Source organism: Falco peregrinus, chromosome W (genome assembly GCF_023634155.1).
Source record: "Falco peregrinus isolate bFalPer1 chromosome W, bFalPer1.pri, whole genome shotgun sequence".
Classification (NCBI taxonomy): domain Eukaryota; kingdom Metazoa; phylum Chordata; class Aves; order Falconiformes; family Falconidae; genus Falco; species Falco peregrinus.
In genome coordinates, this window is record NC_073743.1 from 14,050,535 (window position 1) to 14,062,918 (window position 12,384).

At 44.3% G+C, this 12,384-nt stretch overlaps 1 protein-coding gene across 47 annotated transcripts in view; it reads right to left on the minus strand.

The window, feature by feature from the left end:
* LOC129783139 (CUGBP Elav-like family member 4) overlaps window positions 1-12,384 on the minus strand; it is a 773,173-nt gene that overhangs the window by 253,871 nt on the left and 506,918 nt on the right. The gene's annotated exons all lie outside the window — the stretch shown is intronic.

Here is a 12,384-nt window from a genome sequence, read left to right on the forward strand (position 1 = left end):
GAGGACCAGAAAGTATTGCTCTCAAAATCCAACGATTGTGGGCAACACCTGGAATTTATGCAGCAGCCAAAAGAATTTGGGAGAGTTGTCGGCTATGTAAAGAGTCTGCCTCTTAAAGAATGAGCACACTGCTGGGAAAGCGACCTCCAGTGACATATCCTTTTCAAAAGCTTCAGACTGATTATGCCAAAATGCTTAAAGTAATGGGGTTCACATACCTCCTTGTTATTGTTGATCAATTGTCAGGGTGGGTGGAAGCTTTCCCTACTCGGAAAAATGACTCAAAAGCAGCTGTTAAAGGTCTCTTAAAGGAAATTATTCCTAGATACGGAGTTCCAGAGGTAACCGATTCTGACAGGGGAGCTCATTTTTCTGCAGCTATATTAAAATAGATCTATCATTCATTAGGAATTTGATCACAATTACATACTCCCTATCATCCAGAATCCTCAGGACAGGTAGAGAGAACAAACAGAACTCTCAAAGAGAAATAAGTCAAATTTTGTAAACAGACTGGGTTAAAATGACATGAAGCTTTGAATTTAGTTTTATGGAATATAAGAAATACTCCCAGACAACCAACTGGAGTTTCTCTGGCAGAAATTCTCTTTGGAAGGATTATAGCGGTACCGGGAACTTATGTCCCAGCAAAGAAAAATTTGTTGGATGGAGATGAACGGGTAACCCAATATTTATCGTATTTGCAAAATTCTTTTTCGGACTTGAGAAACCATACATATTGGTATCAAGGAATTAAGATCTTGGTTCCCTAACCTATCAACATGGTTAAAGAAACTAATCATTATATTAACTATTATGATTTTTATAGTTCTGTCTGTGATTGTATTAGTGCAATGTTGTGTAATTTGTGTGACTGGCTTAGTAGCAAAATTACAAGAAAGGACTTGGAAATATGTTAGCTATTAAACTATTGCAGGTATGCAATGAAAAAACAAAAGGAGGGAATTGTTATAGAAAATGTATTTTGAATTAAGAAATGTAAAGTGCTGAAGCTGCTAAATGGCAGAACCAGGCTTTGTCCCTTGTATAGCCCTAATCCAAGGCTGGTTTAAAACCCAGTCAAGTTAATCAGTAGTAGAATAGAAAAACAATAGATGATCAATTTGTGTACACAGGTGCTCTCGGAAATGCAAATGTTTCTAGAAAAATTACTATTTGTGAATAGGAATTGCTTGTTCAAAGACTAAGCGCGCTTGAAGGATTGTGTGAGTTAAAGCAGGCAGAAAGAAGATCATGATCCGAGGAGGACCTTGGAACTGAGGCAGAGACTGGAACCAAATAGATGAATCAACTGGGACAGGGTCAGGTGATGGATTTGCAGAACTGACAAGACCAAAAGAAGCTTCTAAAAACTTTGGACATTGACTAATGATTTGATAAGTGTATATAAGCTGTGCTGTATCCCTTTGTTCTCTGCCACTCGCTGAGGTGGTGGCCCAACTGAGTTGTGATTAAAGCAAGCCTAGTGGTACCCATGTCTGTATGAATTTTTCCTTTAGCAACTAGCCCAATTTTACAAGCTTAAAGTATTATCATTTTATTGATTTCCATAATAAATTATATTTTTCCATCCTCTGTCTCTCTTTCCTTGCACTGACTGAATTAAACTTTGGTGTTTTCTTTACCTGCTGCTAAAGCTGAGCTTTTAGATGATATTAGGGTAATGATGATAAATTTTAGCCTCAAGCCAAACCATTAACACATTAAAAATATTTTTTTTTCCAAATAAGTTCTGTTATTGGAATCTAGGATTCATCCCATCTGCAAGCTCAGAGGCTACTTCAACACGGTGTCTTTACTGTAATTCTTTGTGGATATGAAGATTTGCTCTAAAATAAATGAGAAAAGAGAGGAAAGAATGAATGAAGGAATACAGATGGAGAATCAACCAGAAGGGGAGAAAAAGAGGAGAAGTAAAGGGGGAAAAAGGAGAAAGGAGGAAGACAGCAAATAACATCAAGAAGAAATAGAACAATGAGGGAAAGAAAGGAGAAAAATGAGATAATGCAGGTAGCAATGTACTAGCAAGCCTGCTGCTACCTGTGTGTGTCTCTGGGAAGATGCAAAGCTGGCTCTACACAGAAGCACAAGTGCCACACAAGTATGCAGACACAAAGAATCAGATTTCACCCCTGCCTTCTTAACAGACCTGGCATCTCATCTCAGAAAGGCCTCAGACACACTGTTGTAATATTCCTACAAAAATCTCAGCTGTCCCCATGATGGACTAGGAAGAACCTGACCTAAGCCTGATCCAATATTAGTATCTGTACTATGGCCTCAGTCTCAGGTGGTGTTTTACTGGTATAAGTTTATTCTCTGAAGCTACTGCAAAGGAGGTCATATTCCAGTTTCTGTCTGTAGGAGGTCACTCTGTGTACTTGACCTGATGGATAGTGCCCCATGCTCAACAGAGTATAGATTCTGCAGATGGTGATCTTCAGTAGAGCAGCTCAGGGGTCCAAATCCATTAATTGTTCTTCAGCCACTATAAAGGGAGGCAGTTCATCATGTCACTATGGCATCTTACAGGGTTAACCCTTTATCCCTCACTGATGCCCCATCTCTGATTTGGAGTACAGCTCAATAAATCCTATGCTCCCCGTGTAGTTTGTGAGTAAGTGCTGCTGTGCTCCTCCTATTCACCAGATCATACATGCCTGACTGGTTGTTTTGCTTGCAATGCTACTGAATGAGTGAGGTCCCCCATGGAGGTGCACAGGCAGCGATGTCAGCTTCAGCAACAGGCAGCCCTTGGAAATCAAGCTGGCTCAAAGCAACACAGGAGTTCTGAGGAGCTCTGGTTGGGGAAATTACCTACACACAGAGATTCCCATAGAAAAAAAACACACATTGCTTCCTACTCTATTTTTCTCACATTTTTTTCCTGACAGGTGAGACTTTGGGAAGAAGCTGCTTAGCATCTGCCACCATTTGTGCATGCAGAGAAAACAGTTTCAGAGCCTTGTTTCGTCTTGCCCTGTAACATTGTGTCTCATTAGCTTACACTGTGATAGGATTCATCTGAATGGAAGCAGATATCTGCGGCACAGACATCTCCATCAGAGAGCACCACCCCAGGCTCCCTTTAGAGTCAATGGAGGCAAACCCACAGTCCTAGTTTACAATTTGTCTCATCTCATGGTGGACATCTAAGTCATACAAATCCCCTTCTATTTCTAAAGGAAGTCTGGGGTGACTTGCTTAGATATATCAGCCTACATCTGAGATCAGATGAGTTGCACGCAGCTGTAGCTTCTTCTTGGTCCAGCTGCTTACAGACAACTCTTGTACTGTATTTGTGTGGCTTACATAAACATCCACAGTATGATTCAAGCTGGCAAATACCACTACCACACAATGAAATACATATACTGCACAGAAGAAGCAAAGAGGTGTCTATCATAGGAAAAATAATTTAATCACAGGGCTGGAATATGAAATAAAAGCAGAGAAAATTGAATCCCATGTCCTTTGCTAAAGATATTCCTTGTGCTCTAAAAGGAGGCATGATCTCACAGACAAAAGCTGATTTACCATGACTAGCGTCTGGGCTAAAATCTCATTAAAAGAACAGACCAAAGCCCATGGTTTTAAGCTCCAGACAGGTGTGGCATCACAGCTCCCTGCAAACTTTCCCCTCTCAGTCCTGGACAAGTTGATGGTTCTTCAAATGTTACCCCAATAGCTCTTTGCTCTGAACTCACAAAAGTATTTCAAAACAATCTAATGAACTAAGGGGGAATGTCAGACTCACAAGATCTCTTGTGTGGGCATTCTGGGACTGCACAGATATTTCAGTAGTCTGGAGTTTACTCTGAGTAGAACAGAAGATGGTGGTTGGCTCTAAAACAAAGCCTCTCCTGAGGTGTCTGGTATCTGACACCACAGCTCCAGCAGTAGACTAAATAGGTCTGGGCACAGGTTTAGGTACTGAACTAAGAGCACCCAACAAGTTTTATTTTTAGCATTATCCTTGGCATGATTTTAGCTGATGCCAACTAGTGCTCTCCCACACAGTTCTTTTATAAGGGGGATAGCTCAGACTGGGAATGATTCTGGATGAAGTCTGGATAACATTGCTTTGTTTTGGGAGGAAGAGAGTTTATCCGCATGGATGAGCTTTAGTCGGCACAGACAGCGCATCTTTAGCTGAGCATACCCAGCTGATATGTCCTTAAAATTGGGCTAAACCATATTAATATTCATCTGGATGAATCATATCGTGATCAGTGTGACTTAATAAGACTGGCAATCCTACCAGGATCCTACAATAAAAACCTACCTGATACCTCACTGCTGCAGCCAGACTCATCAGAAAGCTGTGCTGTCCTCCATCATTTCTCAAGGCTAACTACTTCCTGGTAATGCTGACTAACCAAAGTATACCTCCACTTGGAATCTATATTCCTAGTACCAACTCCAAAACTGAAAAACCATCAGGCTACATTACACAGTACAGGGTTAAGTGGTACATTTTCCTCTATCCCTCAGTTTAAAAAAAAAAACAAACAACAAACCAGCAAAGGATTTATGCATGTCCTTTCACCTGTGGAGTGCCTCCTTTTTCACTGTGCTCATTGCAGGAAAGGTGGAACCACAATAGAAATGTGGAATTTAAGTGCAGTAGTGCACAGCTTACAACGCAGGACTCCTTTCAATGAATGGATCGTTCACATGGGAGATCGGCAAAGGTGAACAGTGCAGCCAGGGAAATGCATGATACTGTAAATGTGCAAACAGAAGCAGCCATAAAAGAAAGCAGCACTTAGGCTTCAGGGCACAAAACTATGCACCTGCAGATACTAGGAATGACTTCCCTAAGGCAGTCAAGAAGAGCATGGAGCCAAGTGTCCAGAAGCTTCATGTCCCAAGAAGGGCATCTCCACAGTTCTCCTTCCTCTACCTACACAAATTGACTAGAAATAAGGCACCATTTTTGCATTGCCTGTTAACTCTGCATTAGCTAAGGCAGGTGTCTGATGGCCATTCCTAGGATCTGACAGACAATGTACCTAAGAGGACAAATTCACTCTCACATTTACTAACAACTAGTATTGCTGCTGGCAGGCACACCACAGGGAGAAGGATTAGCTAAAGCATAGAGAACAGCCCCATATTCTGCCTTGTAAAGAAGCGTTTGTAACCCAGTGCAATGTGGCATTTATAGTTACTGTGGCTGTACCAGAGAGCTTTAGTCTGCTGGGCTGTAATGCTAAGCCTGGTTTTGAAAGAAAAGAAATACTAACTAGGTTTGGACTATTTAATGGATGATATTTTTATTTTATTCCATTTGAACCATGTTTTGGTTAAGCTTGCATTTAATTTGAAGGATTGAGCAGTTTCCCAATAAATCTCATAGTAAGATCTAAATGAGGAATACACTTACAAACAAACAAACAAACAAAAAAACCCCCCAAAACAACAAAACCCTTTCTTTTACTGATAACAAGGCCTATTACTTTCCAGACTCTCTTTGGTTTCAACACCGTATAATCTCTCAGCTGCAAACAAGAGACCAAGACAGCCCTGGCTAGAGCTACTGTATAAATTTGTCCTTGATCATTGTTGTCACTGGAGAGATCCCAAAGACCCTGCCACATGTTTAGATACAGATGGTAAATAGGTTTTTCAGCTAGTTCATAGATAATTCACAAGTAGTTTGGTAGGGAAAGCCAGGTTTGCACCCAATGAGAAAAGAGAACTCTTTAAAATAAAAATAATCCTGTGTTTTGAAGTTAATGTTTTGGTACAAGGCTCATCATATTTTTGTCCCCCACCATTTAGACACAGTGGATGATATCCCCCAACTTGTGAACTTTTTTAAAGCATAGCACCTAACCTGGGCAATAATTTATTTCAAATGCCACCTTTCAAGATGTCCTGGTTTCAGCTGGGATACAGTTAGTTTTCTTCTTAGTAGCTGTAGCTGGTGCAGTGCTGTGTTTTGGCTCTGATGTAAGAACAATGTTGATAGCACACTGATGTTTTTAGTTGTTGCTGGGTAATGTTTATACTAAATCAAGGACTTTTCAGTTTCTCTGCCAGCCAGAGGGCTGAAGGGGCACGGGAAATTAGGAGGGGACACAGCCAGGACAGGTGACCCAAACTAGCCAAAGGGGTATTCCATACCATATGATGTCATGCTGAGTATATAAGCTGGGGGAAGAAGAAGGAAGGGGGGGACATCCAACATTATGGCGTTTGTCTTCCCGAGTAACCATTACGCGTGATGGAGCCCGGCTTTCCTGGGGATGGCTGAACACCTGCCTGCCCGTGGGGAGTGGGAAATGAATCCCTTGCTTTGCTTTGCTTGCATGCACAGCTTTTGCTTTACCTATTAAATTGTTATCTCAACCCTTGAGTTTTACATTCCTTTCTGATTCTCCTCCCCATCCTTCTGGGTGAGGGGAGAGTGAGTGAGCAGCTGTGTGGTGCTTGGTTGCTGGCCGGAGTTAAACCATGACAGCTGGATATGTAACAAGATACTCTTGTCCCATCTGTAGCAGTGTACATGACAGTGTATATCAGTCTAACACAAGGCAAGGTGATACATGGGGAAGAAGTTGCTTTTCTCCTTCCTTCCCGCTTTTTTTTCTGCCTTGATCTAGGAAGGGAGCCTGGAAGTCAATGCCATGTCCATGGTGCTCCCATTAGACTGTCTTTGATATGGCAAACAGAAGAGGATGCTCAACATATGCTCTGTGCTACAACACAGGGACAGATGTTATGGGACTGATGTAAGCACTACCTGTGATGATGACACCCCAAACTTCACTATGCCTTAAGACAGTGATTAACCAGGCTCTTTCTGTTTAAACATCAGGAATGCATTTTCCCCAGGAGTACCCTCAGCACCCACACTGGGACCAACACCCTTGCAACGGCCGGTGGGAAATTTGCTGGACATGACCTGGTTGGTGTCTCCAAGGCCTAATTGGCATCCTCTGCAATTGGTCTGGCTTCAGCTGCAAGAAGAGAGTAAATTGTCTCCTCATTTCACAGATGGGATGGGGGAAGGGGTGACCATTGCATGTCTGTGTGTCGGTGTCAGGGGATGGCAACAAAGGATGTGAAGGACACGATGCTTCCAAGGCACTTGCGTATTTGGCTTATAATCTGATGAGTGCAAGGCAGGTGGCAGAGTCTATGTCATACCCTGTGGGGAGTGGAGAGGGAAGGGAAAGAAAGGGACACACACATAACAAATGACTGGTGCAGATGGGAAGTGCCAGCTCTTTTCACTGGAAGAGAGCTGTTCAAGTGGGAAACCAAGCCAGATAAACTTCAAAGGAACAAGAGGGAATGAGCAGAGCTGGTTAGCGTCAGCATCTCCTGATGCTTTCCTACAGCCTGCTTAATTGCTATTTTAAACATTTCATTTTGATAGGAAAATAAATTAAAAACCAGAACAATTTAAAAAATGGAAAATGAGGAAAATCTCAGAGATTTGAAATAAGTATGTGTCCTGGGTGTGTGTGAGAGGCAGAAAGACAGGGAGACAGAGAGTAAAAAAAAAAAAAAACCAAAAAAAATATCTTATTGGAACAAAACACACAGAAGGCAATGCCAAAAACTTGAGAAGGAGAGTGGTTACAGACTAATTTAACCCTCTTATCCAGGGGTCCTCAAACTTTTTAAACAGGAGGCCAGCGCGCAGATGAAGTGGCAGGCAGTCATCTGTGGCTGCTTGGTTTCCCCCCCAACCCCCGGCTGGGGCGGGGGGGTGGGGAGAGGGGGGTCTGTAAATACTGGGGGACAGATTGAGGGGGGGGAGGGGTGGTTCTGTAAATACTGGGACACAGATTGAGGACACTGGGGGGCTGTATCCGGCCCACGGGCTGTAGTTTGAGGACCCCTGTCATAGACACTTGGGCCAAAGAACATGGTATTGAGTAGGGGTATATCACATTTCCCATTATGCACCAGCCTCTGGGAAAATCAAATGATGTAACTGACTGTTAAAGTCTACACTGAAAGCAATGGGTGGTGGAACTTTCAAACATTGGGATAAACATCTAGCAAAGGCTACCTGGTTGGTTAATACCAGAGGATCTGCTACCCGAGCTGGTCCTGCCCAGTCAAAGCTTTTGTGTACTGTAGAGGGGGATAAAGTTCCTGTAGTGCGCCTTAAAAATATGCTTGGGAAAACAGTCTGGGTCATTCCTGCCTCAGGCACAGGCATTTGTGGGATTGCTTTTGCTCAAGGACCTGGGAGCACTTGGTGAGTAATGTGGGAGAATGGGGAAGTTCGATGTGCGCCTCAAGGGGATTTGATTTTGGGTGAAAACAGCCAATGAATTGAATTGTGTGATGTTAATTGTTATATAACGCTGTATATTGTCACTTCTATATGCCAGTTGGTGCACTGGGCACCTTGCGGTGCCCATCTCCACCACTTTGGATTTGGAGATCTGAACCTGACTCCCTTCCAGTTGCCTACACCAACAAAGACTGATTTTAGTGAAACCAGATCAGCACAGCCATAATAGAATCAGAATTTGCTTCAAGATGCAACAGTCCAACACTGCGTACCATCTTCCCTGCCTTGAAAGACTGTTATAACAGATGGAGCCCAACATCATGGACTAAATGAACTCAATGGACTTTAGAGGCATGGTCCATAGGCTGAGGGAATGATATCTGTGTGTTTATGTTAAAAGACCAGAAAGGTGATGATGTACTGGAAAATGTAGCATGACATAAATGGTATGTCATAAGGGGTGGATACTGTCCTGGTTTCAGCTGGGATAGAGTTAATTTTCTTCTTAGTAGCTGGTGCAGTGCTGTGTTTTGGGTTTGGTGTGAGAACAGTGTTTAGAGCACACTGATGTTTTTGGTTGTTGCTGGGTAATGTTGTAGAAAAATGGCTGCAGAAGCATGACCATAGAATCCCTAAAGATCTGCACAATCCAGGCCTGGAATTAGAATAGGCCTGTAATTAGAATTGTGCTGAAGTTGTTGTGCTGAAGTTAACCAGAAAGTAGCCTTGATCTATTCTTGAATCCTGAGACCAAGTAACTTTGTTGTGCTAACAGGCCGTGGCTGTAACAAGCTGCAGCTGTTAGGGAAGACAGATGCAAGGCCAAGGGAGATAGGGAGCAGTATGGGAATAAAGGGAGTAGCAAACTGCAAGGCTGAAACATAGCTAACGCAAATAGCTGCATGGATAGAATGCTTGTTTTAATCATGATAATTAGTGGTTTGAGAACAGCGCGCGCTTAGGGGCTAATAACCAATTATATTTTTGCTTTGGGAATATGCTTGTGTATTGAGTCTATATAAGAAGTGTTAGAAGCCAATAAAGATGAGGAAGATGCATAACTCATATTGAGTAATTTCTTGACTCCGGCAGACCGCTCTCCCAACAATTGGCGCCCAAACAACGGGAAAGCTGGAAAAACTCTGCCTTTGCTTTGCAACAGTGGGCTTTGCGAATTGGGAGTTGCTAGAGAGGAGTTCAAGCAGGAAGGCGTCCATAAGGAGTAAAGGCGTCTGAATCCGGTATTGACGTCCTGCACGGACCTGCACCGGTAAGACCGTTTTTCCCTCGATAATGGAAAGGGAGGCGGCACTCACGCTATTATCTGAGATTCTTGCTAAGCGAGAGGCTAGCGTGAGCACAAAGAAGCTCCATGAGCTATGTAGGTGGTCGAAGGAAAAAGGACTCTTAAAAGACTCGCAATTGATGTTTAGTGTGACTGAGTGGTGAGAGATCAGGGATTCCCTTTGGGATGCAACCCTTAGCGGCAGCAAGTCGGCCAAGGACTTGGGATCAACCTGGCGGGAGGTCATGAACCATTTACGATCAATGGTTGCGGAGAAAAAGATGGCTATGGCTGCTTCAGACCTCCTCGGTCGGGAAACCGAGTCGTTGGAGTCTACCCGATTATTTGGTCAAGGCGTTCCATCTGCAAAAGGCATAATTGTGCCTATTAAAAAATCTGCAACAGAGCTATTACACCCGACACCAACACCAGAGGGTGCCGCTGCAACGGGTGCTCCACGCCGACCTGAAAGCTACCGAGAGCCACCCCCCATGCTAGATGAGGAAGAGGGTACTAGAGCGGGTCCGAGTGCGCCTCTGAATGAGAGCGCAGAGTCCAATAAAGAAAATGAACCCACCCCAGCTGCAGCTGCCCCGATGCCCCCTCCCCGAACAAAACCGTCCGACCGGACCCTAAACCGCTTGCTGCAGCAACTGAACGAATGCCATCTGCCTACTGGCGGTTGTGATGTTCAAGTCCTGACCCAGGAAGGCGTTATCCTCCAGCCTGCCACTTCCCAAAGTCGTTGGTCTGGGGTTATACGAGAGGCTATATTGGAGGGAGAGTGGCAGGCTGCTTCTGCTGTTGCATGTCCGGTGCGGGCCACCACGTTACCAGATGGTTCAGCAGCCGCAGCGTGGAAACCTTTTGATTGGAAGTTTGTGCAGCAGCTACGACAAGCTGTTACACAATATGGTTTGCAATCAGAACCAGTCAAACACTTGCTGAATTATTTGTTTGACTCTGAAATCATGACACCCAGTGACTGTACTTCGCTAGCCAGATTGCTTCTTACACCAGCACAGTATTTGCTTTTTGAAAGGGAATGGGAACGTTGCGTAAGATTTTGATCCTTCCCAGGGCCCAGGGGCACCCCCTGGGTGATGTTAAAGAGGACATGCTATTAGGTCGTGACATTTATGCCGACCCTAAGGTACAATTAACGTTTTCCATGGAGATGCATAATGCCTCCGCCCTGTCTGCAAAACAAGCCCTGACACTTGTCCCATCGGAACACAAGGCCCCTTCCTTTACAACAGTCAAACAGGGAGCAACGGAGCCATTTGACAGTTTTGTGAACCGGCTAGTGCAAGCCTTGGACCAAAACCACAGTATAACGGAGGATCTTAAAGCACAAATGCTCCGGATGCTAGCTTTTGAAAATGCTAATCCAAGGGCCAAGACGATTCTGTCCACCCTTCCCCGAACAGCTCCGGTGGAGGAAATGCTGGAACGAATGGTAAACAGCGCAACTGCCCAGCAAGCCGCCTTTGTCTCTGATGCTGTAAGTTCCGCTGTATCTACAGCCATGCAAACCCATACCCAGGCACTGGCAGCTGTCCTCAAACCTGCAGTACGACCGCGAACCAAACAAAAAAGTCATCTCGGACCTTGTTTCCGCTGTGGTGGGAAAGGTCATCAACACCGTACCTGCTCGGTGTCTGTATGGTGTGACCATTGCCAGACTAATTCTCATGCTTCTAAAGTCTGTTGGCGATTGGGAAACTGCAAACAGAGCGCGAACGGCAGCCGCGTGCAGACAAAAGTGGTCCCGCCAACCCAGGGCCCGGCCTCCCAGCAACCTGGGGTAGCTTGGGAATCGACTTGGCGACAGCAGTAGATGTCACTCTGTTTGACACAACACCACAAAAGATTCCATCCACAACCTTTGGCCCGATACACTCCTCGTGTTGACAATTTGGAACTCTCTTAATAGGCCGATCTTCAGCTGGACTAAAGGGTATCTTTGTAATACCTGGGCTAATTGATGCTGATTATACAGTACAGATTGTTATCGTGGCTTACACATTATATGCACCTCTCCACATACCACAGGGAAGCAAAATTGCTCAATTAGTTCCCCTGCAAAATTTCACACATAGAGTATGTGCACCACCTCCTGACTCTTTACCGAACCGTGGGAATAGAAACTTTGGATCTACAGAGGAACTTGTATGCTTCACTATGTCAATGAACTGGCCAGAAGCTAGAGTCACATTACGAAGAGGAAATGAATCTTGTACCTTTGTTGCACTCTTTGACACAGGAGCTGATGTGACTATCATCACCCAACAGCTGTGGCCTAAACATTGGCCTACTAGACTGGCTACAGGAGGAGTCAGCGGCATCGGAGGCGTCTCACTGCCACATACTAGCATAGAGCCAATCATTATTCAAGTGGAAGACAAAATAGCATCAGCACATGTAATGATCTTACCTTTACCAGATGGCATCTCTGCCCTCATTGACCGCAAAATAATGACTCAGTTGGGAGTAGTGTTAACTACCCCTGGTACGATTTTCTGGCAGCGGCCCCTGCAGGGCAGCCTCCCATCCTAAAACTCACCTGGATTACAGATGAGCCTGTCTGGGTGGAGCAGTGGCCGCTACAAAAGGAGAAGCTGCAGATAGCACATGAGTTAGTACAAGAACAACTAAATGCTCACCATATTAAGCCATCAACCAGCCCTTGGAACACCCCCATCTTTGTTATACCAAAAAAGTCTGGAAAGTTTCGCTACTTCATGATTTACGCAAGGTGAATGAACAAATGCAAGCTATGGGAGCGCTCCAGCCTGGATTACCAACTCCTACT